Source organism: Tamandua tetradactyla, chromosome 7 (genome assembly GCF_023851605.1).
Source record: "Tamandua tetradactyla isolate mTamTet1 chromosome 7, mTamTet1.pri, whole genome shotgun sequence".
In the NCBI taxonomy this organism is placed as follows: domain Eukaryota; kingdom Metazoa; phylum Chordata; class Mammalia; order Pilosa; family Myrmecophagidae; genus Tamandua; species Tamandua tetradactyla.
Window position 1 is genome coordinate 19,773,168 of NC_135333.1, and position 7,072 is coordinate 19,780,239.

Below are 7,072 nucleotides of genomic sequence, written 5' to 3' on the forward strand. Positions count from 1 at the left end.
TCTAAGATTAGGAACAAGATAAAGATACCCACAGGCATCGCTGTTATTCAACATGGTAATGGAAGTTCTAGCCAAGAGCAATTAGGCAAATAAATAAATGGCATCAAAATTGGGAAGGAAGAAGTAAAACTTTCTCCATTTGCACACGACATGGTCCTAGAAACAGAAAATCCTGAAAAATCCACAACAAAACTATGAGAGCTAATAAATGAATTTAGCACAGTGGCAGGGTTTGATATCATCACTAAAAAAACAGTTGTTTCCATACAGTATTAATGAGCAATTTGAAGAGAAATCAAGGGGAAAAACATTTACAATAACAGCTAAAAAAATCTAGGAATAAATCCAACCAATGATGTAAAGGGCGTGTACTCCTGGAGGCAGAAACTGCCTTTTTGTCTCTGTATCCCCAGTACAGAGGCTAATGTCAAAGTTTATTGAAAGAATGAAAAAATAAAGATGAAATTAATAATGTTATTTCAATTTTTAAAAGTCTGCTGAGGACAGTAAAACTCAGAGAGTGTTAATTGACTTTTCAAGACCACTCAGCTACAGGGATGTAGTTGAGCTCATACCTGTCTGAAACTAAAAGCCTATGCCCATTGTACTCTCCCTAAAAACCAGTTTGAGACAGGAGCCTGTGCACATGATTTATAGAGGAGGAGCTCTCAAGAGAAAGGAGTGAGGGAGAACAGGGCAGGGGAAGTTGCTAAGCAAGGATGTGTTCTCAGGTGGAGACTAGTTTCTTCAGCCTAATGCTATGGGAGCATGTATTACCCTGCAGAGTATGTAACACCCCGTGGCCAGCATTTTGTGTCTCTGTGTCATCAATCATTGGATACAGGCTGCAGAGGAGAGAGAGAAGGCAACAGTGTCCAGGTGAAGCAGTTCCCATTTAGATGAAGGTAAGTTCCTGGAGAAGGGCAGCTGCAAATCTTCAGCAACCCAAGTCACAGTCACTGAGTGATTAGCCCATCAGCCAGAACCCATTGCATCCTTTGCACTCGCATTATATCCTGATGGATAAATTAGTGAACATGCTTACTCATTAATAAAGTGAAAATGTTATCTGTCTCAGAGGCAAATGAGATAATGGATATAACCCACTTAGCCTGGCACCCACTGAAAGTTCACAATAAATAAAAATAATGATTAGCTATAGTAGAAATTAGTATTAATTCAGCAATGAATGGGAGCAGTACTTTCTGGCTCAGACTTGGAAGGGTCAGTTCAGTAACTAAAGCCCCTAGAAGCCCAAAGCACCTCCTGAGTTCCCCAGTGCTTCATTCTGTTGCCGATCCCAGCCAACATGCCATTGGCTGTTTCACTCAGATTCAAGATGAAATCATCACCCCAGCCCAAAAACAAGTTCAAGGCTGTAGGTGAGGAGAGGGGAGGATAGGGTACAGAAGTAGACTGGGAGATCATGGGATCTCCCAGCCCTAGATCTCAGTCCCAAGCAAGAGGAGAGCTGACTCCACCTCACAATCACAATTCACGCTAATGTCATGTAATGTCAGGATTTTGAGACTCTGAGTCATCACTGAAGGTAAAGTTCCCATGCTCTTCCCCTGGCCTTTTGTCTGACACTCAGCATTTCCTGACTGGTGCTTATCCACCGCCCTCACCCTTCAACTCACCAGTTGGGGTATTAAAATCCTAGTTCCTGCTGAATTTTCAGAACCTCACATGACTCATGCATCACTTTAGTAAATGCAAAAAGAAGTGAACCATTCCCTTTGCTAAAGGCAGTGGTTTCACGTTTTTTAGATTATTTAAATCTGCATTTTCTTCTTGTACCCTGGAACCACTTGACCTGAGGTGGTGAAGGGGGAGGAAGGCTGGGAGAACTCAAATTGGGAACAAACATCGTGTGCATCTGCATAATCATTTTTTTTAAAAGCAATGTGTATATTTATATATTTTTGGTGGTGGTTTTTGTATTTCAACTTTTTTTCTTTTTTGTGGAAAATAACATATATAAAAAAAGCAATATATTTCAAAGCACATCACAACAATTGGTTGTAGAACAGATTTCAGAGTTTGGTATGGGTTACAATTCTTCAATTTTAGGTTTTTATTTCTAGCTGCTCTAAGATACTGGAGGCTAAAAGAAATATCAATATAATGATCCAGTGATCATACTTATATGTTAAACCCTACTGTCTCTGATTAACTCCAGCATGACCTTTGATCTTTCTCCCTCTTTTTAGGGGTATTTGGGCTAAGTTCATTCTAGCTTTTTCATGTTGGAAGGGGCTGTTGATAATATGGCATAGGGAAATGGAACTAGTTGGCGTTCTAGAAAGGCTGGCACCTCTAGGTTTCAGAATTTATCTGGTCCAGGGACCCATCTGGAGGTTGTAGGTTTCTGCAAAGTTACCCTAGTGCATGGGACCTTTGTAGAATCATATATATTGCCCTAGGTGTTCTTTAGGATTGGCAGGAAAGATTTTAGTTGGGGTTCAGCAAACTATGATAGGTAGCAATGTCCAACTGCAGCTTGTATAATAGTGACTTCCAGAGTAGCCTCTCAACTTTATTTGAACTCTCTCAGCAACGGATACCTTATTTGTTACACTTCTTTTCCCCCTTTTGGTCAGGATGGCATTGTTGATCTCATGGTGCCAGGGCCAGGCTCAGCCCTGGGAGTTATCCCACGCCATCAGGGAGACTTTCACCCCTGGATGTCATGTTCCATGTAGGGGAGAGGGGGAAGGCAATGATTTCACTTGCAGTGTTGGCCTTAGAGAAAGTGAGGTCACATCTGAGCAACAAAAGAGGTCCTCCAGAAGTAACTCTTAGACATACCTATGGGTAGGCTAAGCTTCTCTGCTACATACATAAGCTTCACAAGAGCAAGCCTCAAGATCAAGGACTTGGCTTATTGATTTGGGTGTCCTTGATATTTGATACAGTATCAGTGGGTTCCCCAGAGGTAAAGTTTAATAGTTCCATATTTTTTCTCCCATCCCTCAAAAGACTTTGCCAGTACTTTTTGATTATTTGTTTAATATACTCAGGGATGTATCCAGGCATTACATTAAACTACACGGGCTTAAAGGCCCTCATTCTTATTCTGGGCTCCCTGTGTTTCGATTGTTTAAATGATCCATCCAGACAAGTTGAGTTAGATTGTGTGCTACAGAAAATTTCGGTTCTGGATATGATAAAACTTTCTTTGGTCTCAAAGAGCAGATGAAGTTCTAAAATACAGGCAATGTCTTCCTTCTCCTGAATTCTAAATTATCTTTTTTTTTTTTTTTTTTTTTTTTTTTAAAGGAAAGACAGAGAGAAGGAAGGAAGGATAGAAGGAAGGAAGGAAGGAAGAAAGGGAAACATCTTTAAACATTTTCTTGTTTTATTGTATTTTGTTTTTCCGTTTTTTGTTACATGGGCTGGGGCCGGGAATCGAACCGAGGTCCTCCGGCATAGCAGGCAAGCACTTTGCCCGCTAAGCCACCGCGGCCCGCCCCTGAATTCTAAATTATCTTAATGCCAACCTGATCAGCTTCATTCTTATCTCTAAACACCAGGGTCTACATATATAAAACAGCTCTTCAAAATAAAAAAATAACAATTACCACTCTAGACTAAATGTGACTGCTATAAGAGCTTACAATCTAGGCCCCAATTTTCTTATATTTTCTAAATGAAATCATACAATATTTGCTCCTTTGTTTCTGGCTTATTTTGCCTCATCAGATGTCCCACAGGTTCATTCACATCGTTGCATGCCTCACAACTTCCTTCCTTTTTGTAGCAGCACAATGTTCCATCACATGTACACACACCATCATTTGCCAGTCTACTTCTCAGTCAGTACATCTTTCAACCACCTCCATCTACCAGGCCTCATGTCTAACATCCAAAGTCAACAGTCCATCAACACTCTCAATTTTAGATAATTTCATTGTTCCTAAGAGAAAGATAGCCAATTAACACACCCTCACCAAATAGGAAATCTAAACCTCCCCTTAACTCCTGTCCCTCCCCTCATTATTTACCCCTGGTATTGCTGTGGTACGGTTGATGTTTTCCTGATAAACATAGCCCATAGCATGCAATAGTGGTTTTCCCCCATACCCTGAACTTATACAAGATTCATACCTCTGCAGTAGTTCATGCAAGAACTTATTTATATTTGTAGTGCCAATCAATGGGACGCCTGGGTCTATACAACCCCTGTCAATCATGTTCACCTTCAATACGGTAATATTACTTATAGACCCACTAGTGGGTAATATTACTTATAGACCCACTGTTCCCTTACATTTAAGTTCAACCTCATTAGCTAACTATTCTCCCATTTCTAGCTTCTGTGTATCTCTAGGTACCCTATATTCTATATTTAAGCCTCTGATTTTACCTTTACCATGGCCATAAAAGTGGAGTCATATAGTATCAGTCCTTTTGTGTTTGGCTTATTTTACTCAGCATTATGTCCTCAAGGCTCATCCATCTTGTCATGTGTGTTAGGACATCATCATCTGCATAATCTTTTTTTTTTTTTTTTCTATTTCTAGGAACATTTTCTGAGACCTGGAGTTTAATTGAATCAAATTTCTTTGTCTTTGAGCCCTCTCCACTCTAACTACAGATATCTCCCCAAGGGTCACCCCTTTGCCCCATTCTGTTCTCCTCCCATCTAATCCCATTGCCTCTGCCCCACCTTTGCTGATGACTCCCCAAACTCTGTCCAGCTATACTCTGCCCTGAACATCAACCTCATGTCTAAGGCAGCTCAATGATGCCAAACCCAGCAAGTTTAAATTAAATTCAGAATCTTCTGCTCCTTTGGGGTGTCCTATTTCAATTAAGGACATAGTAATACACCCACACCCCAGAGTCTTCAGTTTACATTATGGGACTGACTTCTCTTCTTATTCTCTGCCCCTTGCCCCACCTGTGGCATCAAGCTCCCTCAGTTCTATCTCCTATTTCCACTGTGTCGCAAATCTACTTCTTCCTGTACATTTCTGCCTCTGCTGCTCAGTCCACATCATCCCTGCCTGAACCATGGTGTTTCTTTGCTTTGCTTCTTCATTCATTCATTCTGCAAATAATTATTGAATACCTACTATGTACCTGTCTCTATTTTAGGATCTGGGGATAGAGGGATAAACCACTTAGAAGGATCCCTGCCTGTGGAATGTAGATTCTAGTGGGGTTAGCCAGATAACACGTGATGAACAAAGGACTCTGGATTAAGGTGGTAGTTTGAAACTATCTCTTAGAGTTGGTTTTCTACCCCCACCTACTATGTGCCAGGAACCATATTCATCTTTTTGTTCCTTTCAGTTTTTTTGTTTTTTTAAAAATCTCATTGTGATTTTTTGTTTTTGTTTTTCAGTAACAACTTTATGAGGTAGTTCTACATACCATAATATTGATCCATTTAAAGTGTACAAGTCAGTGGTTTTCAGTATGTTTACCAAGTTGTACAAACATCATCATAATTTTGGAACCTTTCCATTACCCCAGAAAGAAACTCTGTACCTCTTAGCTTTCACCTCCAGCTCTTTCAACCCTCCTTCTCCACTAGTACTAGGCAACCACTGCTCTATTTTCTTCTCTATGGATTTGCCTACTCTGGAGCTCATAGAGTTTTGTTCTGTCAATGCCTCAAAAATAACCAAAAGATAAAAGAAATAAAAATAAGCAAAGTTCATCAACAGCAATCAAATAAGGAAGGAGACATAATCTAGTGCAATAACTTCAACAACTGTTCACCAAGAAAAGAAATAAGCTTCCAGGGTGAAGTGGAGAGGAGCCCTGACCTGGCTGCCACTGCCCCAGAAGCTGCAATGAATTCACAACATCCTGAGGATCTCACTATACACCCAGAACCAAGGGAAGCCAAGTGTGAGCATGCCCTTCTCTATTCCCTCTTCCCACTGAAGGGTACGGAAATGGCTACTGGGAAGAAACAGGTCAAGTGTGGGGGATGAACACCTGGGATGAATCTGACGGAAATGAATTTGGACGGCAGTACAAAGAGCCTGAGGTTCTTCTTCACATGGGAATGAGGCATACTCCTTGACGTGTCTCCAAAATCACAGCTGCTCTAACCACAACCCTCCAGCCCAACTGAGCCGGCCCTGCCCCTCCCCACCCAGTTCGTTTACGGAAAAGTTAATACCCAGTCCTCACAATGAAAATGAGAGGAAAACAAATTGATTTCAAATCCTCCTCAGTAGTCTTTTTTTGGATGGATTTCCGTCCTCCACATGATGCCAGCAATCCAGATTGGTGGCATTGTCTTGTAACAGCACTTGAAGACAGACCTTGTTTGGAAAGCTTTCTTGCCGCAGGGCTCCTTTGGGGGATATTTTCCTAGAGCTGCATTTCAGGGATGTGTCAATGGAAACTTGTAACAACCACCACTGAAGCTGTACTCAGAAGACTAGATTTCAGAACAGCATCTAGCTTATCCCTAGCCCAGTCAGTCTCCTGAGCTCTGCCTTAGCATGGAAGGCATTTTCTCTCCAAGAGAAGCAAAGCCCCAGCCTAAGAAGAGCTCCTTTCCCTCACCCCTGCCTCCATTTACCTTAGTTTTGTTCCTTAATTGTGCATTTTAGTTTAGCAAAGAGCTGGGTACATAATAAATATCGTTAAAAGCAATTTAAGCCTTTCCCTTCTGCTGGGCTATGGACTGCAGGTAAGACTAAACTGAGAGAATTTTAAGTAGATCATAGAATAAGTAAGACTGAGAGAGGTATGGAAGTTAAGCCCAGTGTCAGCACCCGCAGACTCTGGAAGCAGGAGGGGGTGGTATGCCTGTCATTTGGTATATAAGATTGTTCGGAGAGAAAAAGGTAGAATGACTGTGGATGCTTTCCACTTTTAGTGAGTACATCGTGTTGCACTTAGGGATATTATCCACGTTGAACAAGGCTTCACACCCCTCCCTGCACGCAGCATGGCACTTGACAGTGGTGGGCCATCTTATGAAGCTGTAGCTAGAGGGGATTTTAGCTCCATTTTAGGGGCCTAGTTGAGCTGCCAGAGGGTGGGGCACGTGGCCTTGGAGCCCAGGTCCTAGAGGTGGTCAACAAGTAACAAGTAGTTA